The sequence below is a fragment of the Scomber scombrus genome, chromosome 1, assembly GCF_963691925.1.
Source record: "Scomber scombrus chromosome 1, fScoSco1.1, whole genome shotgun sequence".
NCBI classification, from domain to species: Eukaryota; Metazoa; Chordata; class Actinopteri; order Scombriformes; family Scombridae; genus Scomber; species Scomber scombrus.
Genome location: NC_084970.1, coordinates 13020803 through 13041701, shown reverse-complemented (window position 1 = coordinate 13041701; position 20899 = coordinate 13020803). Strand labels below are relative to the sequence as shown.

Sequence of the window (20899 nt, the reverse complement as noted above, 5' to 3'; positions counted from 1 at the left end):
CAGAAATATTGTAAATAGAGAACAATCATCAATCACTCTGACTCAGTAGCACCTTTCTGTCTGTTTCCCCACAGAGATTTCCCCCTGTCCTTTGAGGTGTGGTAACTGCATTAGTATTGCATTAACCCAAGTCACCACCGAATGTTTGTGCTTGTTATCGTTCAAATAAAGCTGTGCTGTAGTATCGTCTATAATGAGCTTGTCTTTGGTCGTGAGGTGGATATACTGTAGCTGCATCCTGAACAAGAGTACAACATGACAGCACGCTCTAAGTCCTGCGAGGCCCGCAGGGCTAAACACATACACAACTTAGCTTATGAAAATTAATGAAGAGAGCTGGGAGGAGAGACTTCCTTATCTGAGTGTTTCTGCCACCTGCACCCCTCCTATCTCGTTTTCGGCCTGTCTTGTGCCAGATCGGTGCAGACAGAGCAGAGGTGCTAGGTTAACCCTGAGCTGTCATTGTTTTCCTACAAATGCCCTTCCCTTTTTTTCCCTCCTCCCTCTGTCTGTTCTCCCTTCACCGTCTCTGCTCCTTTTTAGGGACGGCAGGCTTCACAAAGACAGGTGATTGCTGCAGCTGCTGGTGCTATAGAGTAAAAAAAATGTGTGTGTGTGTGTTTTTCTCCTCCATTTAGGGATGTGCAGTGTCAAAACCAGCAGAAAGTGTTTGGAATCACTCACCTGAAATGTCAGTGACTTCCTAACAGGATGTCCATCAGTGCTTTTTCAAACTGACTAGAGAGCCATTAGCCAGTAGCTCAGAGCACCTGTCCTGTGGCAAAAGAGGTGGGATTGAGTTGGGTTTTTTCAATGTCCATCTGCAGCAAACTGTTAGTGTGTATGGCATAAAAAGGGAAGGAAAATCAGCATCTGGATTGCATCTGTACATGAAAGCTGTGAGAATACTTATTTATAGTTTCCAGGAGACTTTGGTACATGATCTATACAATGTGGTGCACCCGGTTGCGATTATTATATCTTCTTGATTATAGCTGTTGTTTATGTTCTGCTCATGTCCACAGATGCACAACACCCAGGTGCAGGCACCATGACGACACTGTATGCAGCATGGGCACAATCTTTAATCATCCTGTTGTCCGCTGCAGAGGGAGAATATACAGTTATGGTGATGCAGACACCAACACAAACATAAGGACACACACACATGCACACACCTTCCCCCACCCGTAGCCCACCCCCTGCGATCCTACCGTTCCCTAGTCCATGATGTAATGCTACCAGACCCCTCCTCTGCTGTCTCTCCCTCCCTCCTTTTCTCACACACTCCTCTCTCTCTCTCCCTCTCCTCATTCTATTGGTGGCTCCCGCCTGCATCTGCTGGATCAGCTCTGACTCCCTGCGCACTCACACACACACACACACACACACACACATACACACACACATGCACACACACATGCACTCACACACACTTACACGCTCCCTCTCACACACTCTTACACATACACTACCAGGGGGATTCCTCCGCCACTGCAGCCTCTGCTCGCTCCACCTGGCTCCTGTCTCTGCTGCCGGGGGGGAAAAGCACGGTGAGTCTCTCCTTTTCTGATATGACAGCAGGCGATGTGGCTCACAATAAGACAAAAGGATGATGGGGTTTTTTCTGCAGAGATTGGCGGACAAACAACCGGGAGGCATTGCTGCCACTGCAGCCTGGGAGGAGAGGTTTGCAGCTGAGTTTGTGCTTGGAGTAATGAAGTGGTGTGAGGTTGCTCAGTTACTACAGATACCGGTCATCTAAGCGCTGGGTGCCATGGCAATAGATTGCATTCATGTCAGGTTCTTGGCCCATTGTGTGTCTGTGTCCTAGTAAGGTACTGCTTAGGTACACGTGTGTGTGTATGTATGTGTGTGTGTGTGTGTGTGTGTGTGTGTGCGTGTGTGTGTGTTTGTGTGTGTGTGTGTGTGTGTGTGTGTGTGTGTGTGTGTGTGTGTGTGTATGTGTGTGAAGCGTTCCAGCCTGAATGAATAAGCCTGAATATACTTCAAGGTGTTATCTTGTGTCCTTTTTGACAAATGTCAGTCACCTTGCTTTGAGATAACCTCAGGAGGAGGAAAGGATGCTGGGAGCTAAATCATACTGAAAGCTGCTACTGCATTAAGTTCCTGATCAGGCTTTGAGTGCGATGGTTTAGTTTGTTCTGACTCCTGCCAGCTGGACAGGGAGGATAAATTGGCTACAATAAAGCCCTGACAGTCTCATTATGTACGTATAGATTGTTCCTGTTGTGTCACCGACAAAAACAGGGTGTGTGCATGTGGTGTGAACTCGCGTGCCTGTGACATTTGGACACTTGCAATGCTCTCTCTGTCTTCTCCCTCCCTATTATGTGCACTGGGCTCTTTCATTGTGAAGCTCAATGACACTGAGTCTAATAGGAAAAGTAATTCTATTATTGCCACGGCTTTTGACTGCTAAATGACACAGTAATGATAATGGAACCGAGGAGTGAAGTCACTGATGCATTTTTTCTTCCTGGGCTGAGGTTGACCACATTGCATTTTGTGTAGCAACACATTGCAACCTAACCTTTTACATCCAGTGTGTTGAAATGTTAATATTTTATATGGTTGGTCTACTTCACATGTGGACACTCTCATAACTAATTCATCCAGATGTTATTCCATTTTTATATCACACAGAGCCGACAAATAAAAAGCCAGACATGATTCACTGCTTCTCCATTTCAATATTAATGGCTAAAATTAGTCCATCTTAAATCTCTCCATCCTGTTTAGTTGGTTTCCATTAGTGGGATCCATAATTCAAACAAATATCTAGTAAATCTGAAAGGAAGTGTAATCCATCAAATGCCACCAGCTCACTGGCAGCAAACCAAATAATATATTTTCCATGCAAGATAATCTGCATGCTGTTCTTCAATTAACCAACAAACAAATTAGCTTTGCTATGCCTTTCAACTCACTCATTATTATCAGCGATTGCAGCTATAACCGCACAAAAAGGAAGAAACCCACAACAATATTTTAGAAGTCAACTGGCCATATTCAAATTCTCCGCAGTCCCTCATGGAACAGTGTGTGAAAATATGTTGGTGGATTTTTAAATTGATGATTAGCACATGAAACGGCTCTTCCTCGGTCGGGGCTGTTTAACTCTGACATACTCCCCATACTCTCTTCCATAAATGGAAAATAATTAGGGTGGTTGTCCAACAACAAACCAATGGGCAATGAAGAAGTGCAGCAAATAGTCAACTCCTATTGGCTGTTGAAGCATTATTTGGGTCTTAAAAAGGTTCATGTGTGGTCTTACTGAGATAGTGTATTGATTTCTTGCTGTTTGAATTCCATTACAGCTGACAACAGACACCATGTAGTGCCCCGAAAGACCTTTAGAAGTAAGACCAGGAGCTAATAATGCAGTCATACACTGCAGTTTTGTGAATTTGGCAGAAAGTTTTCTGGTATTATTGTCCTCTGATCGTGAGGATTCACTTGTATCATTTGTTTGATCACATATTCTGACTTTTGAGCTTCCTGTGAAGTTTAGGTTTGCAGAAGTCCTGAAGTCAAACTTATCAACTACACAAAATATGAATATTTGAACTCACTCAAGTTAGGAAAGTGAAAGACTCGCAGTACACATGATCAGGCAAATCAATATTTAATTGACTCTGCCGACTGTGTGACCAATTTCGATCCTGATTACAGAAACCTTTCACTTTGGTCACTTTTTCATTGCATTGATTCTGTGTGAGTGCATGTGATTGGTCTGTGTTAGCAGGCTTCCACATGAGCACTGTCAGCTGTTGTTTTCTTTCTTTTTTAATCAAAGGTTGTGAATGTTTGATGGCTTTTCCCCATTTCCTATAAACAGAGACACCACAAGTATTCCCAAGAATAAAAAAATGTGACAATGTGGGGCCTACTTATGGAAAAACTAGACCAATGACAGCTTCTGTGGTTCTTCCATCCTGTAAACACTGAACACTGAGCTATACTTTCACCCAAACTGCCCTGTAAACATCACGTATGCAGGTGCACACTATCTTATCTTAAGAAGATTTTCCATTTCTTACAATGTCTGTCTTCCTACAGTACATGTGCAACTTGTAACTGCATTTAAAAAAAAACAATAAATACATCAAAAGTAGAGGACTGTATCTGAAAATGGGCAAAGCTAGCTTAGAGCACCAGGATACCTGCTAGTCTACAGTGGTTTGACAGAGACTAAACACTGAGCAGAAGGGTGAGAGCAAAGCAAAATATAGAGGATGATCCTTGCTCAATCATTACTTCTAAAAACCCAAAATTGTTCTGTTAAACCAGTAAGGTTTAATATGCAGGATCACTCATATCTTGCTTTGCTGTCCAAGCAGCTAATGGAAAGTTCATTCTGTTTTCAATAAGCTATTTCTTTTAACATTCCACAAACCTTTACAGAGCGTCAGTGAAAGAGGAGCTGATCCAACTCCTGATTTCCTGATCTTTAATTTCAGGAAGGGATCACAAAATACTTAATGGATAAACCTGTTTTTAGACTTAATTTTAACAGTATTCCCCTTTAACGCTGTACCACATTTAATGTCAAGATTGATAAAGCTTTTGGGGTTGAAAAATTCATAAAAAATATCAGAAAGTCATTAATTCATTCTCAGCGCCTGGAGGCGTTCTTTTTTCCACAGCCCTCCCCCTTCCCACTGTGCAGCTGTGCAGGACCTTCACCTATGCCCTCCTACTGCGGCATCCACAGCTTCAAAACCAAGAAGGAAGAGACAAAGAAAATCTATGTATTGAGTAAACACACACACACACACACACACACACACACACACACACAGAGCGACGTCTTCATTTAAACTGTGCTGGCTGTAATTGACGTCATTTCCCCAAAGCTCTCAGGGGAAAACCAAACCACATTATAGTGCATTAATCTCATAACATCCTATAGAATTTATATTAACGCCACATGTCGGCCCTTCCCCCGGTGTGTGCACAGAAGCTGTCAGAGAGCAGATAGATAGATTTGTGTTTATTAAGGAATATAAAGAGGCATCCAAATAATTCAGCTGCTTCCAGTATGTGCTCATGGCGTCAAGGGTTTGAGTCCGTTTCACATTCTTTCTTTATCTGGCTTTTTCTTTTTCTTTGTGCGTATTTTTCTTGTAACTTTACTGTTTACTGATGCAGAAATGTCACAAAGCTAATCCAAAAGACAGCCGGCATGCATGCTTCTGACACTTTCCCCTTCACATCTTTAGATCAAGTTTTTCTTTTGTGAAGTTTTACAAAACAAATAACCCAAAAGAAGAACCAAAGAAATAAAAAAAATGTTTGCAAAACATATCTACAAAAAAAGACCCTGTAGAAATGTAACACTCATACCAAGACTATAATGTGATAGTTACAGTTATCCAGTCTTCAGGTTTTGCAATCTGTTTTCTATGATAAGTTGTGTATAAAAGTTAGCTAGTAAACCTCTAAGCTTTAATTATGTTGGGGAACGAAAAAAAGAGCTTCAAAAAGTCACTCCGAGATGATTGAACATGTCAGGAATGAAAGCAAGAGCCAATTAGAGTAGATGGAATGATTTGCATCTCCTGCTTAATTATTTTTCCTGTCACTAAAACACAGGCCTGCTTCTGACATGTGAGAGAGAGAATGAAAGAGAGAGAAAGGAAGAGAAAAGGTGTCTGTCAGGCAGCGGGGAGGATGACAGCAGGAAAACGGGAAGCCACCTCTCTTGTCTTTGATATGGACTCAAGCTCCCATCTGCAGTAACAGTAATACTATGTGGTCACACTGGCTGCTCCCAACAGCCTACAGGGACATGCGTGCACACCCTGGTTTCTTAAAGGGTCAGTTCATCCAAATTACAAAAATGAAAACATATTTGCCTTTAGTGGTAATTAGCCGTGCAGATAGATTTGATTTCAGCCTCCATCCTAATTCAGTAGAACTAAATTAAATTTGATTTGTGGTGCTCACAGCTTTACAGGCAGCTTCCATTTCCATGAACAATATCTAGGCTGGATAATCCAAAGATGTCAGCTGTTTTTATGGCGACCCACTGGTCAAGGGGAGCAGACCTCACAGGGTCATCCTTGTTCGACCTAGTTCAACCTTGTTGCATTTCAGCAACTCTTGTCTTCATCCCCTGTTGCAGATACTCCTCAAATATAATGAAACATACATATGTGAAGCAGTTTTTCACAATAGCCTGCATGTTTTTATATAAAGGGATTGTAATTAAGATTTTGAAATCATTTTTATGTATTTTAACTTTTGCATGTTCTTAATTGTTGCTCCCTATATGCAGGTAACACTGATTGTAGAATATGAGGTGACAAACATCTAAATTCAAAGTGAATTTTGAGTTTATCAAATCAAAAACTGTTGATTCTATTGACATACGCTCTGAGTTGCTATTATTTACAGTTTTTGTTAAGTGGGTAAATCCTCACAACATGTAGGCATCACCAAATCTGGTGTTGTGTATTATCCAAAGAGTCTGTCATATACTTAACCCCAATAAAAGCCCGACGGGTGGCAGTGACCTTAATATGAATAGCTGCTGTATACTCCCCGGTGCGTTCGCGTGCCACGACAAAGGGGGGGATATTATTTGAGTGCGGCGACGGCAGATTAAGGGTGATGTGGTCCAACAACTGAGCTTCTGTGAAATGCAACCTTCAGGAACTTAATCTGCCTTGACTTGATGAATAGTTTTATTTATTTTTCTCGCTGCTTTATCTCTCACGTCGGAAATTATTTCTTCAAAGTGTGAAACAGTCCAAACACACCCAGGCGTGCTCATTACCAGGAGGCCACTTAATTCTTATCAAAGTGCTTCACCCAAAGCTGCAGAGCCACTCAGCATCTTGTTATTACATCCTCGGTTGAAGAGTGCCAACATCTGCAGACTGCCTGGCACTTTACTGCTTCCTCTTTTTTTCAGTGTGAGGTAGAGACACTGCACAGAGACACTTTGTTAAGGTTAATGAGTTCATATATCACTGTAAAGTCCATGATTGCAGAGCGAATAGAAAAGTAGCAAAAAGATAGAAAAGAGGTTTTTGCAAACCTGACTTTTATGTTAGATGATTTTAATCTTCTCAGTAATCCTTGATTCAATTTAAGGGATTACTTTGGGCTTGGCAGATAAAGGAGAACAACTTTGATTTGGTGTCTGTCTATCAGAGAGAGAAACATTAAGGCAAAATAAAGACAGGAAGTCAGAGACTCTGTCATAAGTTTAACCCCCACCTATCACAATTTTTTTTCTCCAGTGGGTAGGAACGTTGGCCTTTGCCTTTATTTATGGCGCAGTCACGCAAAACCAGTCAGTGTGACAACATTTCCAACAAAGAAGCGGCAGGATTCTGTCAGACCGGGCTATCGGGACAGCCTTGAGCATTCTGCGCCTGCCTAGGTCGCTGCCATCACATTTCTTGGTGTTAACTGTCAAAATATCTGACAAATTCTCACATTGTTGCATGCCACTAAAAACAAGGAGCTGGAGACTAATTATGAACGTTATCTTCTCCCCTCTGGGTGTGAGGAGTGGGTTTGTGTTATGCGTGGGAGCTTGATTTGTGTCCCCTCTTGTCAAGAAAAAGATGATAATTTTGGTGAGTGGTGAGCTCTCTGACATGGATCAGATTGGATGTCCTGAGTAGAGTAGAAAGGGGAAGGACATGCTGTCTGTTTGTTTTGACACTTACACTCTTAAAAAGTAAAACTAGATGACTTGAGTCCACAGTTCTTTGACTTAAAAAAGAGATTACATGAATGACTGAGTTTGGTTATGTTCAAGTCTTTTCCTTTGTACATAATCCCCTGTAATTCTTTGTGGTGGACGCTCTCAGTTGTCATTGGTCGTTTGACGGCTGCGGGGTATCACCCTGAGAAGAGAGAAACAGGCTTACTGATTTTCAAGACAACAGAGCAGGAAAACTTTTCCTCTGCAAAGACATTTTTCACAGCCAGAATGTGAAAGAGGAGATATATATACAGCAAAACATATTTTATATATACTTCAGAATATCTCTAGAAGGGATGATGTTTCAACAGCTACTTACACATACAGTGTGGAAAAACTGCACATTTTTTATTGGTCAGTAAAAAATAATTTTCTGCATTTCTGGTCATCTTTTTCATTGTTTATGAACACATGGAGGTATTTTTCTCCGATTTATAGAGGAAATAGATCATACAAACTGTAGCTTGAGTGATAATTTTCGGTTTTGGACTAACAATGGATGATTTCTTGAATATATATGTGTGTTGCAGGCTCTTTATACTCAGTCTGTGGCTGCAGGCAGGCAGCGTGTGCAGTGGGAGGAGCTAAAGTTTTTGAGGTTTGAAAGCAGCCAGCCTCAGTCTGTAGTAGAGGAGGCTCGTCTTCAAACGCACGAAGGATGGACTTCATTTCACGGACACGCAGACAGACTCGAAACGCGTACGTCTAAGCGCATTTAGAGGATTTAAATCTCACTTTCCTTCGTTTTCGTTATTTTCCCCTTGTGTTACAAGAACTGTGAAGACTTCAGCTGTGACCGGGTGTTTTTTTTTTTTTTTTTTTGCGCTGCAGGTTTTATTCACCAGCTCGTGGATGGTAAGGTATTTTTGTCCCTCGTCGGTGTCCTTTGGTTTTAAAGGTAAAACACCTTGTCAGCAGGGAGAACCAAGTAAAGCGTCATTTAAACAAAAGCCACTAGTTTTTTTAAATAAGAGGTTGAATATTTTTACCTGATAGATATCATTTTTAAACATTCAGCTGAAGCAATTCTAAGATGTGAAGGGATGAGCTTGGGAGTTTATGTGTGCTTGTTGATAAACAAAATCTCAAAATTATGATTTTAAAAATACGAATAAATATAGTTTCAGGAATTATTTGCAGCACTGCTGTAAAAACATGATATAGTGGGAGCAGGATGATGGACTGGCCCCTCTGTCTTTTGACTGTTTGCTCCCATGTGCGTAAACAGCTGCTGTTTGCATCCAGACCAAATACAACAACAAACTGGTGCTCTGTTAATTTGGCTCTGCTTTATTTTCACCAGACTTCAAGAAACATTGTTAAATCTGTAGTTTCTGAACACTTAATTATACATGTCTGTTTGTACCATGTGGAGCCTTGTGGAAGTGATTCTGACCAACTTTACACTTGTTTAATGACAGCTCGCATGTTTCCTGTTATTCTCTTATCCCTGCTGGCATGTTGTAGTATGTGTTGACATACCTCCCATATCACTCTGCATTTTTTTAAAGAAACAAACACAGTTTTAGACATTAGACATCTGGATTAGACATCTTTTCTTTCTGTTATAGTTGTTTATAAAATGTGTACTTTATCCTGAACTGATGGACAAACTCTGGTGTGAGAGCCAAAGCCCAGTTCAGTGTTTAGATGGTGCTGATATGGTTTGCTGGAATCAGACTGTAAATGACCAGTGGAGCTGTTGTACCCCTTTTGGGCCTCTGCTGTTCTTCTCCTCCTTTTGCCAGTGAGCGATACTGTATCAATAACACGAAAGCCGCTGATGGTCTCTGGATCTGTTCCTGTAAACAAAGCTGCTGCAACCTTTTTTCACTTGAAGCACTTGCACAAGCATCTTGTGTGCTCATCCCTTCCTCCCTCCTTCTCTCTCTCTCTCTCCCTCTTTCTCTCTCTCTCTCTCTCTCTCTGGCTCACAGACATATGCACAGGCAGACCACCACCCACACAATCACACACATATTCAAACACTCAAAACAAACACACAGACTCCACCCAACACTCCACCCACTGTAACAACTTCAGAGGAATGGTCAGCATGTGGAGAGGTTGCGGTAAAGAGCTGGAAGGGAAGTGGATACACTCTGCGGCTTTTTAACCCTCAAAAGGTTAGTGATATATCCCAACAGTGTCCAGAGGGACTGGATGTGTTCAGTACAAACTGATGGGAACTTGCATGTTCGGAGTCCCTGTGCAGCCAGAGATGTGGGAAAACTGTCATTTCACTGGGCTGAAGCCAGATTGCTCCTAGGCCAGGACATTGTTGGCTGCCTTTTCATCAGCTGAGTTGGGTTTGTGCAGATGAGTTTTAACAGTTTATTGCATTTAAAAACTGTTTATAGCATTACCAGTTAGAAATGAATAGACTTCACGTGTAAAAATCCCATGAAGATATAGTTCTCTCTGAGGTTTTTCTGCAGCTTGAACATTTGGCAGAGGAGGCGCCTCAGTTTCAGGAATCTGAGCGAATTCTCGCAGCGTTAATGCAGCCTAAACTGTGAAAAGTCACACTCTGCCTTTACACATGGGCGATAAGGTTTAACCGTTTGCATTTGCATTCACTAAAGACCTGGCTGCAGCCCAGTCTGTTGCTGTCTCTGCTGTGTCCACGCATAGCTTTGTCTGCCTGTTGCAAGGCTATTCATATTCAGCATGACCTGCAGGTCTTGTAGACAGGCTGGCCAGGCCCTGCAGGGGTTGAGATATTGGGCTAAAAGCAGAGTTGGTGAGCCAGCCTTTGACTTCTCTGACTTCTCTTGTTGCTTGCTTGTTATGCACCCTGACTTCACTTTCCCAAATGGATTTTCTGATAGTTAAACATGTCTACTAAATGTTTTTGAGCCATTGCTGTTTAATCCCTGGTCATCATTGTTCTTCCAGGACTTGAATACTGTATATTTGCTCAGTGATTGCTAAATGCTGTTTAACAAAATAACTATAGTGTATATAGAGAGGCATTCATGTGGTTGATGGGGTATTTACACAACAGATTCAACATGTCTGTATTTAGTCACTTAATCAAAAGTTTTGATTGTGTATTTTTGTTTGAAGTATATCTGAGATTGATACTTTGTAAGTCATATAATATTTCTAAAGTAATCATAGAGTTGCAGTAGAAAAGTATGTGTGTCCATCCTTTTGATAATAAAGCTGAGCATTCAACTCTGGTTAAGAGCAGACCTTCAAAGTCATTCAGATTCATTATGAAGTCAGGTTTATATCACCTCACTTCAGTCTGACTGAGGTGTTCATCAGCAGTGCCCTTTGTATCAGCTCGGATGAGGACTTAACTGAGGCAGCTGTCTTTTAAATGGAAATCTATTATGTAACATGTTCCTCTCCTGAGAGGAATTAATGTCCTCTCCATTTTCCTTCGCTTGTTTTGAAAGAAATGTAGAGGAAAAAAGTTAAACTGTTACTTTGTAATAGAAAACAGACTTTCTGTCTGCCTGGAATGTGTTTCCTTGTGAATTTGCTGATAAGTGTCTTCTATTTCAGCTGGAGTGATGTGAATACAAATGATTTTGCTCTGAGTGAGAGTCAGTATTATTTCCATTGTAAAATACACACTTATTATTTTGCTACCAAAACAAAGAACTTGCATTCTTACAAGTGGCAGGAGTTGAAAGTAATCAGGCATTTTCAATAAAACAGACAGTCAAAGATGTTATTTGCTGGAGTGAATGAAATACAGCAGTTTCTATCTAATTTGAAACATCTATCTTAAAGCTTGCATTCCGATACATTAACAAACTACATCATATTTGATTCACTATTTGTGGGGTATCAGAATAAACACAGAATCATTAAAAAAAAAAAGAAGAAGAAGAACAGATACTGTGTCTGCTGTCAATACTCTTAATTTGATTCATGTGTTATATATAAAATGTACTTTTACAACTTCTACATTAACTATAAAAACAACTATCCAATTTTTTTTCTTTAGCAGTGTCAATTCATCATTATGGAAGTTGTCATTTATCATTCATTTTAATAATTTCCGCTTAGCTCATTTTTTCCTGATTAACTGTTCTAAATGAATACATTTCATTATGATAGCCATCCTTATCTGTCGCATGTATCAGCTATTATCAGTGGTGCTGTTGCCAGGAGGGAGCACATTGTTGACTTATTACTTCCTTTATTGGCGGCGGCTGCTCGCAGAGACAAAGACAGAGCCCCTACCTGACAGTAAACAAAGCAGAAGTGTTTCAGCTGTTCCTTTTGAAGTCGACATGTTTGCCTAGAGTAAACAGCCAGCTGCCTTGAAGCAGCGAACCTGAGAAACGACTCTGACAGACTGTGTCATGTTTCCACTTGGGATGAGTAATGTGAACAGTTTGGTGGTCAAGGCTCGTGGTTTCCGATCATTGACGTTCGTACCTGAACACGCTGAAGTGATTGCACTGTCGGTCTGACAAGGTGAAGCAGCGGCCAGAAGCAGAATATCGTCATCTGATACGCTTTTAAATCCTATTGCCCTGCTTGTCAAATCTTGTAAAGAAATGAGTCCTCACATCGGTTTAACTACAGGGATTAATCGTGCCCCCCCAGCTTGATGTTTAAGTCATGAGATGAATAGCCCACTACGGATAGCCAAGTCTTTGGATTTGATGGTGTAATTAGCAGATGAACTGTGATGCTAACACAGCGTGGTCCAGACCTCACAAAGGCCTCTATTGTGTGATTACATGACTGTAAATCTTCGACTCTCCTTTGTTACGCTACAGAGTTTGCTCACAGACTTGACTGACATCATCATCGACCCAGCAGATGAATGTGATGCTGTCCTGTGTTGCAGCCATTTGCAGCTTTGATAGCAACAGTGTTCCCTATATATTCTGTATATCTGGGCTAGAAAAGTCACAAGTAGGCCAGAGTGGCAGGAAAATAAATGAAACCAGTTTTGTGTTTTTTTTCTTTCTCTCATTGCTGATGTCTTTGGATAATCATTAAATTGCATTCTGTCAAGCTGTAAAGCCCAAAGCAAATGGAAATTTAAACTCCTCTCTTCTTTTTTGTTATGTTCCCACTAAAAGCAAAATGTTAGGTCCTAATCATGAGGATTTTCTGATTGGTCAGCTTTATTAGTCTAAATGGGTCAGTGGGTTAAAAGTGTAGTGAGGTTTTTCAACCCAGAAGCACATAATAAACAAAAGGAGATTAGTGTAATCTATTTTCCAGTGAGTTAGTAGTCTTACAGCAGTCACTTTTAGGGACTTCCTCACAAGCAGCGTTTGCATCTCCAAAGGTTCCCATAGTTTCTGTAACAGGACTGTGATCAAGTGGGACTCAGGGAAATTATGCCTCCTATCACACTGCGTTCTGACTGACACGCACAGCTCATTATTGACGCTTTGCAAGTTTTTCAAGAACCGATCTCCCACTGTTCCCCATCAGGCTTGAATAATTTGAGGCAAGGGCAACTCTGTATCAGAGGGAGTAAGGTGACCTCAACTCTCCTTTAAGCACTTATCTCCTCTGCCAGTTCTGCTTCACTCCCTCGTTTGAAATGATAATTGCTCCTTCCTGCATGGCAAAGCTGAGCAGTATGTACACTAATGTAAAAAGAAGTTTGAATATTCCTCCGAGCCCATTTGAGCTCAGGATCACGCTTAAAGTGGTGTCACATTGTGCTCTTTGCTCATTTCAGCACTGTGTGTATAGTATATTGGGATAGATGGCACAGAGAGACAAGTTGCACTGCTAACCTAAAGGGACCACAGAAGGATGTAAAAAAAAGTTCATCGCTGCATCTTTAATGAATACCTTTGACTGTGAGACATGGACATGACAGAATCATGCAAACAGTGCACATACTGCAGTTAAACAATTAACACAGATCTGTCTGGTAGCTTAAGGTCATGCAAAGCCAATTAGGACATATTCAGGGCCGAGTCTTGCACCTCATTACCATGTGAAAAGGAATATTGATGCAATGTGGTTCATATCTCCATGTGTCTCCATGTGTTTATATCCACTCTAACAACTTGATGAAGAAACACTCCATCATTCTTTCAAACCAGTAATGGCTCCTAACTAGTTTTTTAGTATTAGCAAATGGATATCACGTCCTTGCAAGACCTTTCACTTGGGTGTACAAACAAAAGTTTGTCTGTTTTCACATTTTATTTCTCTTATACAGCTTAGAAAGCACATGCCTTTCATAACATTGACTCAATTAAACAATCAAACAAATTAAATTTACAGGATTAGTGTTCAGTGTTGTTACTGCAAACCATGTAAACACCTTGATATTTGCTTCAACTACATTGTTGTGGTTAGTGTTTACGTGTATATTATGCTGTAGATAAAAAGGTTAACTGTGTTACAGCATCGCTGTGTGTTTTGATGCAGATCTGGATACAAAAACAGATTTTCAAATTCTCCATTTTCCTGTTAGTAAAAAAGCAGATTGTGCAGCCTTGACAGAACTCGGCATCACTGAGTGCTTTCTAGTTTGTGTCCGTTATGCTAAAAGTGGACTTTGATTCATATTGTCTGACTGAATTGTCAGAGCTGTTTGACTAAATCAGGATTACCTCTCTGTATGGATAATAACATTTCCCCCCTTTTTTCTTACCTTTTGGGCCACTACACTTCAAGGGGGGTAATGGTTAACTTACTTGGTTTTTGACTTTTTTATTTGTTTACTGTGCTGCACCAACATCATCAGCCACTTGCTATGATTACAATAAATAACATGAAGGAAATGAAGATGAATATGTTAAATTGGAGGCTTCTGATTAGCAGCCAGACCAGTTTTTGTGTCATTTTGTACAAATTTGTCTCTTTCAGAAGGAAATTTGCCTGTAGCGATCATCAGGATCCTGAATCTTCACTGTGCAGCTGTTCCATATTATAGACCTAAAAGTTGGAGCGTGCATAAAGGTTTTTATTTTATCCTGGGTTAACATCTCTTCTGTCGTGTACTGGCACAGGAGCTTGGTTTGGTAGAGAGCCGAGAGAAAATAATGTTACCTGCAGGGTAGAAATGATATTGGAGGGATGCTATAACATTTTTCTCTCTGTGGTTGTATTATTTGTGTTTGTGTGTGTGTTGGTGTGTGTTCAAATTGTAACTTTGGGGGGAAAGTAAAAGCACCCTTTCATTCTGACTTTCTTTAATTTACATAGTTGATGTCCTATTGGTTTTCTATAGTTCTCTACAAAAGTTTATGTAAAATATTTACATTTAATTAGCATTTAATTTCCTGCTCAATAGGAATTTCCTCTAAGAAGCAAACTCAAAACAATCTCTGGATGGAAAGATGTTTTTCCAGGACCTGCATTGTGTTCCGCGTGTTATGAGTTATGACAAGGCTGTCCATATTAAAACCCACTGGAAGGCTTCTTTGAGAGGATATCCTGGAGATTTTTTTCTGATAGACGAATTACCCATAAGCTTCTGTACATTCCTAAGAAAGCATTGAGGCACTTCAGCACCACTATAGATGTACTCAAGATTTTAGCCATATCTTAGGGTCGACTTCCTGTTTTTAAAATTCCACAGACCTATTACCTTCTTGTTCAGTGCCAGTCAAAGCTGGGTTGGATGTTTGACCATTTGTAATGACGACATTAGACTGATACAGTGACACGGGTTAAAGCAAACTGGCTTCACAGTTCACAGGTTGAACGCAGGTCAGATGTTGCATGGCTTTTTTCATGCAAAAGTCTGTGGATAGACACTGTTAACAGTGATAACTGGCGATTAATTGTCCAATATATATCATCCAACGTTATAAAAACATTCAATAGACCAGCCCCTGTGAAAGGTGTGCAACATCTACGTGACAGTATGTTCAGTGCGTTGCAGTCAGTGATGTTATTACTGTCATCTACCTCTCATCCTCATTTAATATCTTTATCACTGAGCTCCCCTCTTCCAGACATGCTGAATCATGCTTTGACGCTGTGTAAACTCACCGAGTCACTGTGATGATGAATTTACTATGAGCTCTGCCAGCTTAGGAAACAATTGCTGCAGCTGCGCAGAGGGGTTACAGTTTATTTTTAACCCAGTCGTGATTTATTTAGGAGTCTGCTTTCTTGGTGCTGGGAGCAGTCTGCTCAGCTGAAACCCTTCTGTGTATATCCCCTGTCCAATGTTCCCTCTAATTTTTAAAACTGCTGAGCAGAAATTCAACTCCCCTGATGACCTGCTTGAGCAACTGTGAGCGACAATACGTCCACATGTCGGTGCTATGGCCTCACCTCTCCAACTCCAAATATCAGTACAATTGACTATTACTATAATGATTAATAACAGATTATTTTGACAACATTACCTAGGCTACTCCATATCTAGGTCACTGTTAATGAAAACAAAATACAATATTGTTTTGGCAACATTTATTTTGCATTTATTGCCATATGAACAATTATGTCAAAAAATAACTAAGTTGGTGTTATCAACTCTTGACACATTTTTGATATGAACAGTGATAAAAATCTCAGGAAAAAACTTTGAATTGAACAAAATTGTATAGGGCTGGGACGATATGCTTTTCTCCCGATTCGATTCTTCTAGGATTTTTTGGGTGGCGATTCGATGTAAATTGCGATTCTACGATACTGCCGATTCTCTCGATTTTTAGTCTGCATTTTAAACATTTATCTGCACACAAACACTGTAGGAGCCTATAAAGCATCACCATTTTCTGAAGGTCTAGTTCATGGCTGGAGTAGAAGTCTGTGATTGCCTTCACAAGATCATGAGCAGTGCATGCCTTCAACTGAACGATGCCACCAAACACAGTTTTGCAATTGACGTCATTCTCCTCTCTGTATTTGAAATACAACACTAGCATTTTATGCAGTGTTACGTCTGTGCTCTCATCAATGATCAAAGTATGCCATGGGGCGTTTCGGATACTGCACATAGTCTCATTCTGTACAACTGCATTGATTGACCCAGCAAATTCAAAGGAGTAATTTTTGCTCCTCCAGTGTTCTGGTATACTCACATATTTTGCCATGTGGTCATGGATTTGTTGAACAGCTAGCATCGATGCGTTCATTTTGATGGCAAGTAGAACATCGTCAATGAGAATTTTGATTTGCTCTGGATCTGACTTTTTCTTGAGTGACAGTTCATTTCTCTTTTGCCGCTCCTCCGCGCTTTCTTGGAGTAACGATCCAATCCCAAGCCCCTGCTTTCGTCGTTTTACAGTGTTAACAGCATGCAAATGTCCTTTTGTTCCAACATGTCGCTTTAGGTAGTGTAGCTTCCAGTCACTCCACACTTTCCCCTCTGAAAACTCGCCTTTTACATTTGCGTCACTGCACGTCTTGCAAACGACTCCAGTCTCGGTTGAGAAAGAAAAAATGTCGCTGAGTTTCACCAGTGTTCCCTCGTCCGTATTCATGTACTGTGACAGCCACTCCACTTTAAACGACACACGTTTTTTCTTCACCTTTCCGCCGGCAGTCTCACTTCCCTCCCGTGTAGCCATGGCTGAATGCTATTGCTAATAACAACAATGCCACAAGTTAACAGCGGCTACTCGTCATCAGAGTTATTGATTGGCTGTCAAGCTAAACAACCGCTGCGTATTGGCTGGGCAGCGCCTCGTGGGCATGTTTTTTTTTTTTTTTAATGATCACTGGCTGACAGCAGCCCTGTCACCTGTCACTCATTGCAGTGATAAACGCCCACACGGTTTAGGTCATACATTTCAGAATTCGAAGCACACAGGGAGAAAAAAAAAAAAAAACTAGTCGGGGATATTCGAGTGCGCAACTTTTTTTGTCTTGAGGTGGGGGGCAGTGCGCAATTGCGCAGTAAAACACCTTAGAGGGAACAGTGCCCCTGTCCCATTCCCAAGTGGGTTGGATACGACAAAATGTGGTATCACATGTTCATGTTCCCAAAGTGCTGTACCTCCATAGATTGTAACAGAAAGAAAGCAGGACTGTACTTTCCACCCCAGACTGTGAAATCCACTTAAAAGGTTTATTAATGAAAACGCTTTAAGGTCACTTTGTAAATAAAGAGAGAAGCTGTTCTTGCTCTACAACATTTTCTATAAATCAGGAAAAAATGTTTGATTTATCAGATGTACAAGGTTGTCTTTAACATTAATAATCAGAAAGCTCCTTGCTAGCTAGTTTAATTTCCTATCTACCAAGAAAATTGTTTATATAGTTTTCCTTGGCGGCCGTCCTTGACTTATTACGTTGCATCGTTTGCAGTGTGACTTGCAACCACATTTTATACTTTCTGTGCTAACAAATCAAAGTTACCATGAAATATTTCAGTAGTCTACTTGCAGAACCAACAACACAAAACAATAAATTCTTGCACGCCTGCATACATAGAAGCCACGGTAACGGCCTGACGTCAAACCATGATTAAACCTTTCCTACCAGCTTTGCCCTTTCTCCTGCTGAGGCTGAAAATTAAGATGGTAGATTGTTTGCGAACATGTGTCACACATGAAGGATCGGTATACGTAATTATTTGGGAGATCTGTGGTGACAGACTTTCACATCAATTGTGCTCACCATAGATTAGCTGTATAGTCTACATCATTCATTTCTGGGCTCATTTGCATTTCATTATCTCTCCTCCCCCTTGCTTTGATAGATTATGTACCAGTAAAGCCATACAGTACGAGGTTTAGCAGGATATTCAATACAGGAACTCATCATTAGGAAGAAGTGAGAAGACAGGAAAATGTTATTGAAAGTTATCTAATTGTTTTTGCTTATCAATAAATGAACAAACATTTCATAGTCATTGAATGGCCAACCATTTTTTTGGTTGGTGTGGGTGTTGCACCTCCCCCTCCCATCCGCCGGGTTAAATTTGAACCAATCACACGCTGCCCTCTCAGCTAAGCAGGCTGCTATAAGTGTGAGTTATTATGACAGACACAGCAAGGAGCCTCTGCCTTGTCAGTCACCTACTGCGGTCTTTTCTGCCCAACATAATGGCACCATAAATCTTGCTGAATAGTAATCTGAACCCAAGGGGCCGTGTTGTTTTTAAGGGTCGGACACAGAAAAAAATAAACGTTAGCAGTAATGTTAGACGAATACTGTCATTTGACCCCATGAAAACAATTACACTTTTTTGAATCTCCTTTTTATTTTTGTTGTTGGGAGCAGATACTGATATTATCTCAAAGTCACCCTTAAACCTGGCAAAAACTGGTAGACCAACTAATTAAATGCAAATGCTTTTATAGTTCCCTTTCACTTTGGACTTAGATGTACTCGTGATACTGTTAATGGATTGGACGGCGGCCTAATCTAGCCTCATGTCATTCTCTGTGATAGTGCTCTCATCACAGGGTCCTGTCCGGCAGCTGATTATCTCCATAAGTGCCTCCATCTATGCCAAAAGACTAAATGAGAGACAAGTCACTTTGCAGAGATGAGTTATTGGGAGCTGGTCATCGAACACAAAGCCCAGTCATGTATACAAAGCTAGCCAAACGGTTAGCATCCACGCTGCTCCCTATCCAGTGAACTCGCCATGACCTGGCCAAGTGTATCTTCCAATGTGTCTGTCACATCCTCCCTCCCTCTCAACAGATGCAGGTATTAATAGGGAGCCTCGAGGGAGGTTCCAAAGGTTAATGAATCTGTAGCCTTAAGCAATATGGCACCAGATTCACCCTTCATAGATACAAGGAGCAGCAAACCCTCTCCTAGATGAGCAGATGGGTTCTGTGGCACTGAGCATAGTGGGTCGTCCGTACTTTAACAGCTCTAGTTGAATAGAGCTCTAATCCTATAAGTCCTATAATTGTTGCTGCTAATAAGATCAGTTTCTTTGCTCTATCAGTCGCCGTCAAATATGATTTAATGCTTATTAATATTTAATACTTTTTCCTTAGATCCACGCTTCATTGTTCTTTAGGATAGAATTGAGTGCTACATGATTAAGTACACTAAAGTACATGGAGTACATGCACTTTTTATAGTCAACCAAAAGAAATGTGTGAAAGACAACATGCGGAGGAACATCAGTTTGCTTGCCCTTCATGCCCTTGCTAAGACTGAACAGATTTGCCTCTGGCGTGTGGAGTGTCCATCTTGTCCCCCTCAGGTGCTGGCATCAGCTACATCAACATTACTGGCACAACATCCATGAGTCATCCAGTATTTTGGATTCCCCAGACACCTCATGTTACCCAATCTGTTGCAGAAGCCTCTTCATGCTGCCCTAATTCATTTATGACTAATCACACACATTTTTGTTTCAAAGTTGAGAAAGTGTTAGTAGAAGAGTATCTAAAGACGAATTGAAAGTGCCTGTCAGTTCTGTTTGCAGGATTTGGTTTAGCTAACTGTAGTTCCTCTCCTCATCGTGACCATCTAAGATATTTCTTTTATACAATACAATTGACAAGTTGGTTAAGATCATGAATTGGCTATTATGGAAAGTTGGACCAAATCTATGAGAATTGAATGTGTTTGCTCATTATTCTCTGTCAAGTTACACACCACTTATTATCTTGAAAATGTGACTGGAAATTTGTGTTGGGTGTAAACTATTTTTTTGGTACTGAAATGTTAATGCAACAGTGTTGAGATATTTCTTTATACCCTAAAAGTTTCCTAATTCACCAGAGTCCCAGGAAACCCTCCTAACAACACTCCTCTCTTTTCATTAAAATGTAAAAGGCCCCTGGAGTTGTGTAAGAATATGCCCTGTGAACATAGAGGCATGGTGTGTGCGTCACACGCAGGGCTGCTGTGCTCGTTGTTGCAGTCTCAGCAGGCTTAAGAGGGACCAGCAGAGGAGGGAGATGTTACATGGGTCATGGGTGGATGTTTCAGCCTCCAGTGACTTGGCTAACTTCAGTGTAGCAGCAGGCTGGTAGTGAAGTCGAGAGGGGCACGGTCATTTTGGTTCACAGCTTGAGACCCAGGGGATGGACAGAGACAAGGGTGTGACCGTGAGAAACAGATGCAGAGATGAAGGAAAGAAACCCAGTCCGATGTTTTATTCAGTAAACTAGTGTGAGATGTGTTGCCATGGCAAAGGTGAGACAGAAGACCTTAAAAAAAAAAAAATCCTCCACCTACAATAATTGCCGTTACCCTGTCATTATGCAAGGCGGACAGCTTGTCATTCAAAGACATTCTGTCTGCTACCAACCAGTCAGTCAACAA

The 20899-nt window shown here is 40.9% G+C and overlaps 1 protein-coding gene across 1 annotated transcript in view; it reads left to right on the top strand.

Annotated features, from left to right (window-relative positions):
- The first annotated feature begins 8408 nt into the window (after positions 1-8408).
- LOC134003690 (semaphorin-4B-like) overlaps positions 8409-20899 on the top strand; it is a 43107-nt gene continuing 30616 nt past the window's right edge. The window contains exon 1 of the mRNA XM_062442993.1: positions 8409-8449. The gene's annotated coding sequence lies outside the window, so the exon portion shown is untranslated. The remainder of the gene's footprint in view (positions 8450-20899) is intronic.